The sequence below is a fragment of the Nelumbo lutea genome, chromosome 1 (genome assembly GCF_056320005.1).
Source record: "Nelumbo lutea isolate HS-2025 chromosome 1, American lotus-T2T, whole genome shotgun sequence".
Taxonomy (NCBI): domain Eukaryota; kingdom Viridiplantae; phylum Streptophyta; class Magnoliopsida; order Proteales; family Nelumbonaceae; genus Nelumbo; species Nelumbo lutea.
The window spans coordinates 40,242,964-40,261,449 of record NC_142684.1 but is presented as its reverse complement, the minus strand read 5'-3'; positions in this window follow the sequence as shown (position 1 = coordinate 40,261,449).

Sequence of the window (18,486 nt, the reverse complement as noted above, 5' to 3'; positions counted from 1 at the left end):
GTTGTTCGGAGCCCTGCCTCCTAGTCATCGGTTGTTCCGATCTGTCGTCCTAATCATTAGTCAAACCCTACCTCTTGTGATTTTTGTCATTCAGACTAGTCAAATTAATGGCGTGATCATTGGAAAATCCCCCATCAGATAGAGAGATTAGACCTAGAAATTCATCTCATTATTATCCATCTTCACGTTTCCAGTTGTGAAGTTCATTCCTGTGCAAAGGTGAGAAACAAAAAAGAGAGAAGTTCATTGAAATCTCCACCTCTGTTCTCCAACTTTTTAGACCGAGATTCCCTTGTTTGATTAATTAAACCTGATCCAGTATCGAATCAGGCAAAAATCAATCCCAGCTAATCGTTCTTTTCTCATCAATCTTCTGGTCACAAGCATCAGTCACCAACATCATACAGAGAAAGAAATTAGAAACGATAAATACTCTAGTCTTCTGTTGTTATATTTCATCGCAAGCCACATCCAATTTGGTAATGTTTTCCAGTTGAAAATATTTCTGATAACGAAGCTACAGGCCTCATTTTGTTTTTGTTCTATCGATCGTTGAAGGTTGGATTCTGTATAAATGATGTAACCGATAAATCACGTACTCTTGTATCTCTTCCCTGTAGTTGATTCACCATGGTATTTTATTGCCTTTGTCATGTTTAAGAATGTGTCTGAAGATCGGATTTGCTATGTTCTGTTAGTTAATGTTTATGTGGGACTTTGTTTTGTTGAAACTCCAATACTCAAATAAATGGATATGCTAGAACTAAATCGCTTATTTGAATTAACCTCTGGATATAATGACATATGATTTTTTGTATTGCTGAACAAAAGGAGACCACTCAGAGTGAATCTAAGAGTAGGAAAATAAAATAATAATTAGGATAAAACAAAAAAAAAATGGAAAAAGAGAATAAAGTTGATGATCGAAATGGGATATTAAAGCAGGGATTGGTGTTTTATTGTAGGTCAGATTAGAAGGAGAGGGAAATCAGTTTAGAAGCTAAAAATAATAATAAAAAGAATAGACATAAAAGGAGAAAACTCTCATAGTTAACCTTTACTGGCCGAATGCCAATTTAGTATCCAACTTTCAAAATGGGACAATCTGATATATGTCATTAATCAATCGTTAAATGGCATGTGAAAAAGACAAAAATACCTTGAAGTATCATCTAATTTTCTTTATCAATCTATTCCCTAAAATCAAAACCTACCCAATGAAGATCATATTCACACTATCACAGAGAACCCGGGGAAGGTCAGAACGTCTTCCTGTTAGTATACAGAACAAAGATTGCCAGCCAGTGCCGTCTGATCACTGTTACGGTGTAAGAATTTGTTACTCCATGGCCTCTACGCATGTTAGCAAACCAGACATAGAGTCATGGAGAATTTTCCTCCACTGTCAAACCCTGCAATAAATCTTCTTCTTCTGAAAAAAAAAAATGTGGACATGTGGACTTGAGTAGCACGGCACAACAAACCCAATAAGTCGAGGTTCCAATTTCATAAATGGAACGAGCTGTTTCCTGAATTGGGTTTTTGTGGATTTGGACGGAGGAGTAACTTTGGTGCTCAAATGTGGTAAAAATCAGAAAGTTAGTAGTTTACATGGATGGGAGGGACAGAGGGAAAAGTTGGGCAGGGGCGTCTTCTAGTTCTAGCTAGTAGTCCTAATACTCCCATAAGAATGGCTCCTACATCTGGAATCCGAAGTCGGCTTCTCCCGGTGAAAGAGTCCTCTCCGCTTCGGTTTAGGTTTGAATTGAGAGAGAGAGTGTTAACAGATGGAGAGGATTAATGGGGTTGATCAGATCAGATGTCAAAGAGTCTTGTCCAGAGGAGCCAGATGTCAGGTCTGCCTCTCTACCGCCCTACCCCCTACCCCAATTAATAAATTGAAAATGGGGTTTTAACTTTGAAGCACTCCTCTATAGGCTTTCCTTGATCCTTTCTGTGTTGCTACTATTAGAATTCTTTTGGGTGTTGTTGAATTCTGTGAAGGTATTTGCGGCTGAAGAAGAAGATGATGATGAAGAAGAAGAGAAAGAAGAACAGGTAGTGCAGGAGGTAGAAGAAGAGGAGCAGAATCAGACTCTGATAGAAGTTTGGGTTTTCGCCCCCTTTATTTTGGGCTCTTGGAGGATAGCGAGCGGCGAACAGGCTCTCGGTTTTGGGATCTGTTTGATTCTTGAGAAAGAAGATAATGAATAGTGTTTTATTTTAAGGGTAATATTGACATTTTAAAAAATATTAAATCACACATAAAGTTTGGGTATTAAATTGGCACACAGCCTAAAGTACGGGATACCTATGGGAATTTTCCCTAAAATAATATATATATATATATATATATATATATATATATATATATATATATATATATATGATATAAAAAGGAAACTATGAAAGTCTATAACATTAGATTTGTCAGATTTGAGTGTTTAGTTTGATAGACGGGGAGTGTTTATAGAATAGGGATTAACGAGTACAGAAAGTGATAATAAAGTAATAATAAAATATATAGTACAAAAAAGTTAGGATAAAACAGAATAAATAAGTGACAAATCCAATGAATAACCAATAAATAAACATAAAAAATGTTCAAGAAAATAATTGAAATGGCAAAAATAATTGATATAAAATAGATAATTTATAAAAATAAAAGGTAAAAAAATGACTATAAAATGGGGTAAAAAATATATCAAGATAATGAAATAATAAAAATAAAATGAAAGTAAAAAAATAGATAAATAAAATAGGGAAGATTCTCTTTGTTTTGTATTGTTCTTGTGGTTTTCTTTCTTCACCATTGCTTTGTGTAAATAATAGTCGCTTATTTTGTGTTTATGCTTGTTTGTGAATCCCATGTGGGCCCCATCTATTTGGACCTAGAATAGGGGTGCCTAACCCCTTCCCTCTCCCATCCGAGTCTTACCCGAATTGGTTTAACCGGTGCTTCGAGCTCTGGAGTCACTATAAATGCGAAACAATTTTTTATGTCATTTTCGGAGGTCCCTTCACCTCCATTTCCATAACTGATGGGTGGCGTCTCCATTTCCAGCCCAAGTGGCAAGTGAGCCATTTTTTTGACGCTCATAGACAGCTTGTCCCTTCACCTCCCTTCACCTCCATTTCCATAATTGGTTTAACCAGTCTTTTGCAATTGACAAAAGTCTTAGAAAGCTTGTCCTATTATTCATGAATAGAAAGGTTCTCTGAGTGGCTTGATGAAAATCTTAATCACATCATCCTCTTGCAAGGGTTCCGTCACTTTGATAAATGTAATCTTCCACCGTTTCAAATACACATAGAAGTTTTCATTCGGTCCTTGAGTAAGGTGCTCTAGATTACCCCATGTTGGTGATGGGTGGAAATCAAAACTCATAATAAATTGCTCCACCAATTTGCTCCGTGTCCTCTAAGTGCTTTACGTTGAGCTGGCTATACCAATCCAAAGTGGCTCCTTTTAAGCTCTTAGAAAATAATTGGGCTAACAATCTTTCATCAAATCCAAACTAAGACATGTCCGTATAATGAATGATGATTTGAGCTTCGGGACAACTAGATCCATCGTACTTGTGGAATTTTAATTTCTAGTAAGGTTTAGGTTAGGATGAGAGTACAAAGTATTGAACTCAATTATCTCTTCTGGTTAGGATGTTCATATGTCCTTTATGTCTTCCTTCATCCTGGCTAATTCTTCTTAGTAGAGCGCAATTAGCAACTCTTACTCGGTGGGAGGTTGATGAGAGGCTTGCTCCATGATGATCCAAAAAGGGTTCTTTTTAGTTTAAGAGAGATTTGAACTTTTGTTTGATTTGTTTTGTGTTCTTTTGTTTTACTCTATTGGAGATCGGCTAGGTAGATGTTTTGAAGTTGGTTGTCTCAATGGCCTATGTTGTTGGTTCTATAAAGGTATAAATCTAGGTTGTAGGCATCTAACAGGTGGGAATAGACTAGTGCGGGCTAAGGACTAGTTCTAGGGAACCAATATGTGATGACATACGATATGTTCATGCAAATGATGTAGTGTAGGAAAAAACAATAGAAAGCCGTGACAAAGCCAACTTGCCCCTAGTATGCACCTAGAGCTATTGAGGTTGTTATGACTTGGCTAACTAGATCTTGGATCCTAAGCAAGAATTGGTCGAGGTTAAATCTGACTAGTGAGGGTGTAGGATGTTATGGGTGAATTTAAGGTAATAGACTTGGTGTAAAGTGTTGGAAGCGTCTACACAAATGTCAATCAAAAGGGAGGGATTGATCATATTCTATGGTTGTCTAGCTATTTATTGGAGGGCTCCTAGGAAGGCTAGCTATGTAGGTAATTAGATATGATGCCTTCTTTGAAATGGGTCAAGGGAACCTAGCAAGGATGTACATGGATCTATGGGAAATTAGACTAAGTTATGTAAGGGGAACATCTTAAATTAGTGGACCTCTGTTGAAAATTAGAAAAAAAAAAAAGCATTTAGAAAATAAAAAACAAAGGTTGAGTTTGAAGTTGGAAAACAAAACTAATGTTTAAAGAAACTTTGAAAATGTTTGAACAAACTTGATTAACTATGTCAGTTTTGATAAAATTGAAAGAGTATTCATAGACTTTGATAATTTTATGGAATGTTGATTTTTTTAATTGACTATACATGACTTGAAATTATGTGAGTTAGGATTTGATAAAGAGACTTTATTCGACAATCCTTACAATAGAACTTGATAGTTTGACAATTTTATTTTACTTAATTTTACGAGTTTTTCCTTTATTACGTTTTTGTTGACTTGTTAGATTTCTATATTGAATGATTCTAAAAATAGATTATTATTATTATTATTATTATTATTATTATTATTATTATTATTATTGTGATGATGATGATGATGAGTTAGGTATTGGGTTTGATGCTATTTGGTACATTTGTTCTTTCCCTTCATTTTTATTATTAATTTTGGAACTTGGGCAACTAGTGTTATAATTAGGATCGAGTTCTAATTTAGAAAATGACTTGAAGGAAATGCCAAGAGTAATTAGTTTATGCACCCATGTTTATGAAACAACAATCTTTTTTATGTTGCTCCTTAATAGCACACTCATTGGGTCAAACACCTACTCAATTTGGAGAAGAGCAAGAAAGATATTTAAACTCAAAAGTATATAAAGAATCATAAGAATGTCTTTTACTAGATAAGGGAATATCAATCCCTACACCATATGTGTACCTACTTAACATTCAGAGTTTTGAAAGTATGAAGGTCCAAGTGGCGTTTTGATGTTATTTCTCAAGATTAATTCATAGAGTAAAAAATCTACTTGGCTTAAGTTCAGTTGAGGGAATAAAATATCCTTTACCATATATATCTACTAGATACTCCCAAAGTGAATCAAGGTGGCATTTTGATGCTACTTCTCAAGAGTTGAATTCATAGTCATGCATCCACTTAACCAAGAGATAGACACATTACATATAATAAGGGGGTTAAAATGGCCTTTTGATTCTACCTCTCAAGAGCTGAGCTTATAGAGTCATGCCTAGCTAAGATAGGGAACAAAAACTTTGAGTCTGAACATGGTCATTTTAGATGAGAGTTTCAAATTCTGATATTGGGTGAAAGTTTGGTTGCGATTTTGGCACGGGAATGGTTTTGGGCATATAAGGAGGGGTCTCCCGTGCCAAATATGCTAAAATGCAATTTTGCATCGGGATGGGAAGGTCTATCACGTCCAACCTTCTTAACTTTTCACAACGCATAATAAAAAAGGCATGAAATTGAACTTGAATAATGCCCTGCAAAGGTCTTGATAACTCCCCAATGAAGTCACCATCTATGAGCTCTAGGAAGCTCATGGTCGGCTCAAAAAGATGGAATTGCCACCCATTTTTCAGAGGAAATGAGCCATTATTTTTTTATTTGAAAATTTTGATTTAAGTCTTTGATAATTACTCTATTCTCCATGGAAAAGGCACATAACTGTGAGATTTATTCCAATGATTGGAAGAGGAAAGGTATTAGCACCCCTCTCTCCAAGTTGTAGTAGCCCAATACGGGAGTTGTTCAAGCTTAATTTCTTTCAGAAAACCAATGAACACAACTACCAAAATTTAAGAAATCTGAAGAAATTTGCTTTCGGCTTCTCCTGAAACCAACTTTGAGGTGATGTTATTGGCTATTAAGTACTAATTTCTCTAAGACCCTCGCCTCTTTGCCTCCATTCTCAATCAAGAAGAAATTGCAAACAATAGTTCTTCAACATTTCAAAGCCTCAAACAACTCAAAAAAATCAAAAAAAAAAAAATGAAGATTACAAAATTGGGTGTACCTTTCATATGTACATTATCAAAAGTTTTTCAACAGCTAAAGATGAGATAAAATGGAGCTTAAATGGGTTCTTGAGCTAGGGAGTGCTTCTAGTTGCAACAACTTTCGTTTGAAAATGGAGGAGGCGAGTTTGGAATTTGAGGTTCAGAGTACCTCTGAATTTTGGGTGAATAGGAAGCAATATATGGGTTAGGAGAAAGTTCTCCTCTTTCTCTATCTCTCTTTCTGGGGGCCTCTCTTAGGTTTTCTTCATCTTCTCCCCTTTTGATTTTGAATTAGATTATAATTTATAAAGAAAGGTTTTTCAACTACAGTGCCTGGGATTCAACTAAGGTTTTTCAACTACAGTGCCTAGGATTCAACTAAGGTTTTTCACACAAATAGGCAAAGATTCTTCAAAGAAATAAATGCCTAGTTAAGATTTCTTATTTGATAAAACATTTTCTTTGATTTGGGGTGATTTTCATGGGTTTTGTGCATCCAATGGGAACTAAAGTTTTTCACACAAGTAGGCAAAGATTCTTCAAAGAAATAAATGCCTAGTTAAGATTTCCTATTTGATGAAACATTTTCTTTGATTTGGGGTGATTTTCATGGGTTTTGTGCATCCAATGGGAGCATGGAGTATGCCTATCATGACAGTCTCGTATTTAGGACTGTTAGTGGTAGAAAATGTAATTTGATGAACTTTAAAATGTTATTTTGTCTTTTTCTTGTTTTAAGTAGGGATATCTTGGGGTTTTGGGGCTTTTGGGTCTATTAGGCTCTATTTCATTGGTCCAAGTGTTCTAATGAGTCAAGAATGGGATTAACATAAACCATCACCCATTTAAGACTTTAGGTTGGAATGGCTAACGTTGCAATTTAATCTGGTATGTCAAAATGGTATCTTTCTAGTTTAACTGTCAAATGAATGAATAATTAATTTTCTGATAAATAGTTTGATATTTTATTAGAGTAAATTAATTTTCTAAAACTAATAATAATTATAATTTAATTGTTAGAGTAAGTTATTTGCACTAAATATTCCAAGAAATTTATTCTAATTTAATTATTAAAAAATTGTTCTAATTAAATAATTATTGTTTTACTAAGAAAATTACTTTAAAATTATTGAAAAGATAAAAGTAAAATAATGTATTGTAATAATTATTTTTGTATTAAATATTCCAAGAAATGATGCTGAAAGACATTATCCATGCCGAAAAACAACCATTAAACTCTAAGAAAATGCTCGATGTGTTTTAAAGCTATGGGGAAAGATGCTATCATACTTTTAGATTTTCTTTGTGATGGTGCGCGATTTGGTCGCTCCTAGCTGGATGGCAGCTCAAACGTTGATTGTTTAGTTGGCAAGTCAAGCTGCAAAAAGAGGAAAGCTCAGAGAACACGGGGTGACTAACCTAGTGTGCTAGGTGATTGAGTGCAAGAGAGCTAATAAGCAAATAATCACACGTACACGGGTCTCAGGGACTGGTGCCCTTATATAACTGGGCTATCGTGAGTCTCACGAAACACCTTCGAGATCCTCGGCTTGCGTCATTAGGAGTCTGTTCTGACTTAGGAGGTGGCGTGCTAGCCGATAAGGCCTATTGTGTTTGCCCAATCCAAGTAGGATGAGGATAAGTTCCACAGTTGTGCGGCGTGATCCCGAAGAGCTAGGAGATAGCTGGCATGCTTCTAGAAGGCTAACATGTCACCTTGGTGAGTTAGGTAATCCCGAGCTACTTGGACCTTAATGATTGCCGAGGTGCTCGAGATACAAGAGTAATGAGTCCAATTAAGTGTAAAAATAATGAATAATTGGGGATAAAAATAGGGTACTTTTTAGTCTCATCAAATCCCCCCACACTTAAACTCTGCCCGTCCTCGGGCAAGGCAAAACTCAAGCAAAACAAAATAAACTACCTACTGATTTTTAATCTCTCTTTCTCTCAACATAAGGCCTGATCCATTGCATGCTTCGGTCCAGACTTGGTAACCTCCCCAGTTCCATTTCTTTTTCCCTTTTAACTTGTCCAAGAGTGATCTCAAATCACCATTCCTCATGGTCTCAAGTTAAATCGATAGTAAAGGAAACAAGCCTTCCACCAGCTGAACATTCTTGGACTGAACAAGCACCCATTGTTTTAACAAACCAATGCAGCCAAATTCAATTACCTTTCTTTGTTTCTTAGGTCAAAACAATGTATGTTATTGCCATAAGCTTGATTATGTATCACATCTCCACCACTTAGCATGAATTCCAAGGATCTAAGGGTGAGAATGGGGTTGGGGTTTTAGGGTGAGTGCATTTTATGCTCCATCTCACCCTTTCCTTTTGCTTCTAGATGTGAATGCATTTTATGCTCCATCTCACATTAGTTACAAAGATATTTATTGTTCTTCTTCTTTTTTCTTTTTCTTTTTTTTTTTTGAATACAAGAATCACACGGGCATCACCATTCTGATCCATGAACTCATTAACGTGGTCTCAACATGTCTAACATAGCAAGTTCTAGAATAATTAGACTGTGTTTGACTGACATTTAGGTGAAAATTAAGCACACACTCGTGTGGGTTAAATTTGTATGCATCTTGATATTGATTGATTAAAATAATGAGGTACCTTATGCAGCCAAAAATTCAATTAGTCATGCTTGCATCTTATCCTATCTATTCAGCCTAAGCACATGATTCCTAATAAGTTAAAATCATTCAAGGATAAGTTTCCAGGGAGCAGAAATTTCAAAAGGCAAGGTCAAGAAGTGATGATCGAAGCCTTAGGAGGAGAGGCTCTCTCCAACTCCTTCTAGGAGATTAACCTCAAGTTAGAAAGTCTTGATTTGTTTTGAACTAATCCTATCCTATCTCTTATCTAGTGAACTAATCCAATCTTCTTATCTTTATAGGATTACATTTAAAAATTTAAATCTAATAAGACTCTCTTTCTAGAGGTTACATTCGAAATTAGGACTCTAGGCTCTTGAATTCGAGTTGGGCGGCTTTAGTATCTTAGGTTGCTACAAGGTTCTTCTGCGAATTGGGCTTCAGCTGTGAAATGGGTTTTGCTGCAAACTTTCTCTGACTTTGTGCCCGGTTTCGTCTCCGATGCGGACCGTATCTGTCAAAACCCAAAACATAAAAGTTGTGGGCCTTTCTTTCATCTTTTTAATGCCTCTTGAATTATCCAATTTGGAGTTCGGAATTTAGAGTTATGCCCAGATTACTGATGGTGCCAAAACTGTGCAAAATCATTCGATTTGCCTTGTTTTCTTCCAATTGCAATCTTGCTTGCCCTGAATCAAAATACAAGAGTAATGAGTCCAATTAAGAGCTAAAATAATGAAAAAGAGTGAATAATTGGGGATAAAAATATGGTACTTTTTAGTCTCATCAAGTTGTCACACAAGCCTGCTATTGAACTCATAGCTAAAACATTTGTAAAGCTCACCCCTCCCACAACCACTGAGGACCCCCAAGTGATCATGAGACTCTGCATCACCAGCCTGATCCCATCCGAGCTCCCACACCTCAGGTCACCACTCCGAGATCAAGCTCCTCTAACGAAGGCTACAAGGTGGTTTCGAGTGTCATGAATGCTCGAACTAGTCTTCTCAAAAGCAGGGACATGGTCTTCCTCGAGGAGGTCTCCAAGTACGGCGGGTTACCAGTTGGCCAGCTCGTGGCAAAGGTTGTTGGTGGCTATATGGTGGTATGTCTTCCTTCTGAAGCCTTCTCGTCATGTTTCTCTTCTCATCACAGAAAAAAATTTCTCTTTTCCTTTTTGTAGGTGAACTCCATGATCCATTCACTTGCCCAACAGTCCAAGCAGCACCTAAAGAGGGCATTGGCTGCTGAGGTGAAGATTAGTTACGCGAAGGCAAAAGTCATGGATCACCAGATGCACATGATGAGGCTATCAACCATGCATAAAAACTGGAGGGAGAGGTGCATGCGGCGAAGGAGTTGAACCAGCAAATGTAGAAGGAAGTCGCGAGGACTCAAGGAAGGAGACTTCAGAGCTGAGGAGAGTGATCGAGGAACTGAAGGTTGCTCACATCGAATGTGAGTCCATTCTTCTCGATGGTATCAAGGATGTCAGGGCTGTCACGGTCGTTGCGTATAAAAATTCGTCAGAGTACAGTCAGATGAGGGAGGAGGTCAGTTCTGACGCCTACCGTAGGGGATTCAAGTTCTGCATGTGGTTAATGAAACGTGAGTTCCTCGAGCTCAACCTTGGAGCCATCACCATCATCAGAGTCACCCACAAAATGGTCTTAGAAGCTAACCAAGATCTAGACTCTGAGGAGGAAAGTGACGACAGATTCGACGAGGGAGCAGTGGAGAAATGCTTGGGTGCCCCATAAAGACCGATGAGGTTGTTGCAACTACGATATGATGGAGGTGGAACCGACCCTAGATCCCACGAACTCGGAAGAAGGCAGAGGCGAGGAGCCCCATAAAGACTGATGTTTTGCCTCTTTTCTTGGACCCCCCAACACCATGATGCATACTGAGCCTCCGAGCTCAGTCTAGTGGAATCTTTCTCTTTTCTTTTATTTTCTTTTTCTTTATCATTGTACAAGAACTTTTTTGCTGCTTAGTAATGGAATGCTTCTTTTTTTCCACTCAACAACATAAATTTGCAAATAAAATTTTCTAAGTATAGGTTACCTGAGGTGCCGAGCTGACGAGCTGGACACAGTAAGGGATAACCAAAGTGATGTAAGCCAAGGTGAGCAGACATTGTAGGGTAGGGGGGCCGACCTGTCTGCACACCGGTGAGGCATAAGTTGGATTTGTTCGTTGCCCATGCTTAGAAGCGACTGGGTCTTATTTTACCACCAAGGTCACTTATTAGCTCAATGTTGTGGCCCTTGGGCATTCGAAGCAACTCATAGTCCACTCTCCATTGTGCGACTTGACCAGCTCACTAGTCTTCTAGATGTAGAAAAATTTTGCAGATGTCTTACTCCCGAGCTCATAGGTAGTATTTCCTCAAATTATCGGCGTTCCAAGCACGGTGCACCGTACGGACCCACACCAGGCTTAGGTACCATCACCTTCCAGAGTATTAAGTTGCTAACTCAGAATTGGCGTCTCTTGACCTGGGCATTGTAGTACCGAGATACCCACTGTTGGTAGGTCACAGTCCGAATGTAGGCCAGGACGCATACCTCTTCGATCAGGTCGAACGGGGCACCTACTTCCCTTCCAACGTCTTGAGCACGTACGTGCCTTCGTCAAAAACCCGTCTCACCCTATACGGACCCTCCTAGTTTATCCCGAACTGACCTACACCGGGCTTAGGTACCGTCACCTTCTGGAGTACAAGGTCACCAACTCAGAACTAACGTCTCTTGACCTATGCATTGTAGTACCAAGCAACCCGCTGTTGGTAGGTTACAGCCGAATGTAGGTTAGGTCACATACCTCTTCGATCAGGTCGAGGTTCATCCATAGTTCGTCGTTTGTTGGCCTCCTCGTCATACGCCTCAAGTCGCAAGGTAGGTACCTCGATTTCAACTGGGATGACGGCCTTCATACCATACGTCAAGTTGAACGATGTCTCGCCTGTTGCAGTCTTGATGGTCTTTTTGTTGGCCCAAAGGACACTAGGCAACTCGTCCACCCACAAACCTTTAGCTCACGCTAAGCGAGCTTCGAGTCCATGGAGGATGGCCCTATTCGTCACCTCGACTTGTTTGTTTGCTTGCGGGTGTGCTACCGATGTGAAGTTCTACTAGATCCCCATCTCGGCACACCAACTCTAGAAGTTGATATCTTTGAACTACTTCCCATTGTCTAATATCAACACCTTGGGTAGTCTAAAGCAGCACACTATGTTCTTCCAGAAGAAATTCTGCACGTTCCAGGCTGTGATCATCACCAACGGCTCGGCTTCCACCCACTTCGTAAAGTAGTCCACTACTACGACCAGAAATCTCCTCTGCCTAGTTACTGGTGGAATGAATCGGGGATATCTATTCCCCATTAGGAAAAAGGCCATAGGCTAGTCAAGTACTTTAGATCGGTGGCAAGCTGATGGAGGATGTTGGCGTCTAGCAATTGTCACACTTCTTGACGAGCTCGAGTGCATCCGCTTTCATTGTGGGCCAATAGTACCCTTGCCTTAGTGCTTTTTGGGTGAGCGCCCTGCCCCCCAGGTGTCCTCCATAGAGACCTTTGTGGATCTCATGCAATACTCAGTCTGCTTCTGAGGGCCGTAAGCAACATAAGAAGGGGAGAGTGAAGGATCTCCTATGCAGCCGCCCGTCGATAAGGACGTACCGGGCTGACTAACGCTCTACACTCCGAGATGCATTACAGTTTGTTGGTAGGGTCCTGTGGAGCAAATAATTAACTAGTAGGTCGACCTAGCTTGGTTCTGCTTGCAACACAAGAATGACCTCCTCTACCCCCCCCCCCCCAAGAATGCTAGGTTAAGACAGGTGTTTTATGTACTCCATCCTCATTGTGTTGTCACTTGTGCTCGCCAACTTCGATAGTGCATCGACCTCGGCATTCTCTGACATTTGTACTTGCTAGATGAACCAAGAAAGGAAGCCAGGCAGGAGTTTCCTCACTTTGGCCAAGTAAGCCATCATGACAGCTTCCCAAGCCTTGTACTCACCGATTACCTAGTTCATGACCAGCTGGGAATCACTGCATACCACGACATGTTTCGCACCGACCTCCTTCACCAAGTGCAGATCGGCTATCAATGCCTCATACTCCACTTCATTGTTCGATGCCTCGAATCCGAACCAAAGAGCGTACTCCAACTTCACCTCGCTCGGCCCATACAGTATGAGTCCAGCACCACTTCCTCGCTGATTAGACGAGCCATCAACGTGGAGGATCCAAGGCTTCTCATCCCAGGCCGGGCTTTCCTTGACTGGAATCGGTGTCGCACTGGTTGATGCCTTTGACGTGCTAGTCGGCTCAACCACCTCAGGGGCTGGCGTGTTGAATGTGCATTCCGTAACAAAATTTGCTAGGATGAGATTTAATCATTGGGCATGGCTCGAACTGGATGTCGTACTCTTTCAGCTCGATGGCTCACTTCGTCAATCTACCTAAGACCTTGGGCTTCTGTAGGACGTGCCTCAGGGGTTTGTTGGTGAGGACACGATCATGTAAGCTTGGAAGTATGGGTGTAGCTTCCAAGCTGTAATGACGAGGGTGTAGGTCAACTTCTCGATGTCGGGGTATCTTGTCTTAGCTGCCTGCAAAACTTTACTCACATAGTAGATGGGCCGTTGGACCCGATCTACTTCTCTGATTAGTACTGAGTTGACCACCTCGTCACTTGCAGAGAGGTATAGTCTCATCTCGTCTCCTACTTCAGGTCATGTTAAAACTGGTGGTGTACTTAGGTATTTCTTCAGCTCGTCAAATGTGAGTTAGCACTAGTCGGACCATTCGAAGTCCTCATTCTTCTTAATTGCCTTGAAAAAGGATAGGCACCGACCTACCGATTTAGACATAAACCGGTTTAAGGTGTCTACCTAACCAGTCAACCTTTGTACTTCTTTTATTTTCTAGGGTGGTCTCATGTCTAGTATGACCATTATTTTGTCCGGGTTGGCCTTGATGCCACGTCGGTTCACTATATAGCCAAGAAATTTGCCCGATGTAACCCCGAAGACACACTTATTCAAGTTGAGCTTCATGTTATATTTCCTTAGAATTTGAAAAACTGAATTTAAATCATCAAGTAATGAATTTGAAAACCGGGTCTTCACGACCATGTTGTCTACATAACATTCAACTTTATTTCTGATAAATGGTTCAAAAATCTTATTTACAAGGTGTTGGAAGGTTGCTCCAACGTTTTTCAATCCAAAGGGCATTACTTTATAACAGTACAACCCTAGTTCAATTACAAATGCGGTCTTCTCCTGGTCGGCTAGATTCATCCTAATTTGGTGGTAGTCGGAGTAGGCATCCATGAAGCTCAACAACTCGTGCCTCGAGGTCGCGTCTACCAGGCGATCTATTCTAGGGAGAGGGAAGCAATCCTTTGGGCAGGCTCTGTTGAGGTCGATGTAGTCGATTCACATGCGCCACTTTCTGTTGTCTTTCTTCACGAGCACCGGGTTGGCCACCCAGCTCGGATATTTGACTTCTTTAACAAAGTCCATTGCGATGAGCTTCCTGACCTCCTCATCAACTACCCTCCACCGCTTCGGGGCAAGGTTCTATTTGTCTAATTGGCATGACTAGGGGATCCACATTAAGTTTGTGAGTTATTATACTAAGGTCAATGTTGGGCATTTTTACCGTGGACCAAGAAAAAACATCTAAATTACTAAGTAAAAAACTTACTAGTTATGACCAAAGCAATTCACTTACCAGAGCATTGATTTGGAGGGTCTTCATCGGCTCGGCATCACAGACTAGGACCTAGATTGTCTTCCTCCATTGGGGCAGCTCGCTCCTCTGTGTGCTCGGGGGGTGGCTCTACTTCGATGTTGTCCACCAACTTTGCCTTGCCCTATTGCGGCTACATAGCACTTGCGTGACTCAAGCTAGTTGCCTTGTACTAACCCTACTCCATAGCTCATTGGGAATTTCATAGAAAAGTAATAGGTCGGCATCACCGCAAATAGGGCATGCAAGATGGGCCGACCACCAAGAACATATGCTTGACCACCAAGAATGTATGCTCAAAGCGTACCGAGTTGGGCCATGCTCCTGCTATGACTAGAACTATGATTCAGCCAAGGGACCTCACCATGCCACCCCTGAACCCAACCGGGGGTGTATCTGCCAGCTTCAAATCATTCTGCTCCAGTTGTAACTTGTCAAATGGTTCCAAGAACAGGATGTCTGCTAAACTCTTGAAATCTACCAGTATCCATTTTACCTCGAAGTCGTTGATCACCAACTTGACCACAAGGACCCATCGTCCTTAGTGAAATAGATTGCCTCATCCACCCGAGGTCGCTTCGGCGGGTTCTCATCTTTGTACTCGAGCTCCTAAACTAATGTATTTCCCATTGCTATGCTGCACCCTGCAACAATTGACCCACCGGTGATCATGTTGGTCACTCCGCTAATCAGCCTGTCCTCTAGTGGCGGCGGTTGTCAAGGTGGCTGGTAGTCATTCCTTCTACTCGGCTCCAGAGCTTCTCTTCATTGGTCAGCTTGTCGGTCTTTTGTCTCCCTATCCTCATACTTGATGGACTTCTTTAGATATCCACAGCGGATCAGCTCTTCAATCTTGTCTTTGAGGTTGCAACAACCTTCCATGTTGTGCCCAACATCATGGTGGAAATGGCAGTATGCATTAGGGTTTTTGGTTATTGGGTCTCCTCGCATCTTGGGCGGCCACTTGACATAGCTGGTATCCTTGATCGCCATTAGAATTCCACCCCATTTTGCATTTAGAGGGGTATAGCTGGACCTTTGAATTGGAAGGGTCCTAGATCGCCAACCTGATCTAGAACCCCGAGGTGGTGACTTCTTTGGGGATTTACTTCATCTGTGTGGTGACTTACTCTGCTTTGGCGACTTGCTCTTGTGCCATCGGTGTTTGCTGTTGCTAGTGCCTTCATCTTCTCACTTCCTCTTCTCACCCTGCTATATCTCTAACCAGGACCCAAGGGCTTCCTTCGCCTGGATGAACTTGTCGGTGTCATCAAGGAACTTCTCCATTGTCTTTAGAGGGTTCAACCCAAGGTGCCAACGAAACTCGACGTGTCGAACTCCCTTCTAGGCTGCGGTGAGCTGTACAACTCGGTTGAGGTTGGGAATCTATAGACACTATGCATTGAACCTCTTGATGTAGCTACGGATTGACTCATTCTCCCGTTGGACCATGTTTAGAAGGCTCTCTGCGAACTTCGGGCACTTCTTACTTGTGATGAAGTGGGCAATGAACAGGTCAATGAACTATGTCAAGCTCTTAACCGAGCCCGGTTCTAGGTTTTTGTACCACGTCCTGGCTGTTCCTCAGAACGTTGTTGAAAACGCCATACAAAAGCTTGCTTCGTCAGCTCTAGTAAGTAACATCAGGGACTGGAAACTGTCAACGTGGTCATTCGGGTCGGTGTTCCTATCGTACGTCTCCAGTACAGGTGTCATGAAGCCGAGAGTATCTCTAATGCAAGGGGAGGGCCGGCTCAACAAAACTGGAGCCGACAATGCAGCTACTAAGCTCACTTCCTCCCTTGTCTTGTCTGCTGCTGCCGGCAGACTACTCTTCACTAAAGTGTGGCGTGCCCTGCATCGGCATCGCTTCTTTGTGGCCTCGTTGTTGGTGTTGTTCACCTCAGTGTTGTCAAGCATTTCATTCCTGGTTTGCTCCCGATCTCGAATGTTGTCACAAGGTGGGAGTTGGTCTCTATTGCTAGCGTTCTTGCGAACACGAACCGGCTGCTGACTATTGTAGGGTGCCGAGGGGTCTCGAAGTGAGTCCATGCCTCTTACCCTAGGTTGCTGGTTGCTGACTTCATTCTCACATTTCTCACGCTGCGAGTGTTGTTGTTGATTAGTTCTGGACTGGCAGCTGTTCTAGGGCCAATCCTTCTGGTTTACCACATGAGGAGGTGGTGGTGTGCATTGACCCGCTGCTGGGTCCCAAAGTGGGGTCCAACCCCGAGGATGAGCTGGGACCCGAGATGTTTCCTCGCCTCGGGGAGGAGATCGGTGCAAATTCTGTTGTTGTTGGTTCTGATTCCGGTTTGAAGTCAGGTTCTGACTCTGGTTCAGGTTTAGCTGGAGTGGAGGGAACTACTACTGATAGAAGTAGTATTGTTGGTACTATTGGAACTGGTGGATTTGTTGCATCTGAAGCTACATGACTAGAACGCTCTGCACCAGCTCATGGAATTGTTGCTCACCGACCCCACGAGGAACCACAAATTAAGGGCTCTACAACCGAGATGAAGGCACTCACATGAGGTAGGGGAACGTTGAGGGGCTGCGTGCTAAATGTCTGGGTTTGTGTCATCGGCACTCCCGAGATAGTGAGAGGGATGGTGAACTATCAGATTGTCACCGAGGGGAATTCTGGACTGTATGGGATCTGCTCCTACCCCCTAGTAACAGTCATCTTGATGCTCTTTTCGGTGTTGCTTGTTGATGCCATTGATGAGATGCGGAAAGGCGTGATTAAGGTAGAAAACTTGACTTTTTTGTCGCATTTCCCACAAACGGCACCAATTGATGGTGCGCGATCTGGTCACTCCTAGCTGGATGGCAGCTCGAACGTCGATTGCTTAGCTGGAAAGTTGAGCTGCAAAAAGAGGAAAGCACAAAGAACCCGGGGTGACTAACTCTACGTGGTCGCTCCAATGCTTAAGTTAGTAACTGGTTGTGTAAGCGAGCTAAGTGCTTGAGTGCAAGAGATCTAGTAAGCAAATAATCAAGTGTACTTCGGCCTGAGGGGCTGATGCCCTTATATAGCTGGGCTACGGTGAGTCTCACGAAACACCTCTGAGATCCTTGGCCCACGCCGTTAGGAGTTCGTTCCACCCCAGGAGGTGGATAACGTGCTAGCCAATTAGGCCTACTGTGTCCGCCCGATTCGGGTGGGATGAGGATAAGTCCCACAGTCGTGCAACATGATCCTAAAGAGCACTGAGACAGCTGGCATGCTTCTAGAAGTTTGACGAGTCACCTTAGTTAGTTAGGCAATCCTGATCTACTTGGACCTCAATCACTGTCGAGATGCCCGAGATACCCGAGGTGGCTTGGCCTACCAAGGTGGCAGGTGATGCTGAGATGGCAGTAAGTGCTGAGTCACAGTCTAACTAGCAGCTCGTGTCCACATGTCCTCTGTTTACTAGGTCGGGCCAAATCACCCCTCATCACTTTGGTTTTTCACAATTGTAACCATTATTGATTCGAGCTAGAATGACGGTGGGAGTCATTGCTCACGTAGAAAAACAACCACTAAACACGGATAACATACCTGCTAGGAGTTCATGATCAAGTTGCTTTTCTGAGTGCTCCCCATTGTTCTTCGAATCTCCAGCCAAGCTCCAAGTCTCTCAATCTCCATGATCAAGTTGGTGTGGGTCTTTGAGTGCTCTACTTTGAAATTTGATTCATTTACAAGGGAAAGAGTCCAACAAGTTTGTACCAATAAAGAACTTCATCACTTCTCACGACTTTGAGGTTGTTGGGGTGGGAAAATGTGAGACTAGAATGTTTTAATTACTTGGAATTATAAAA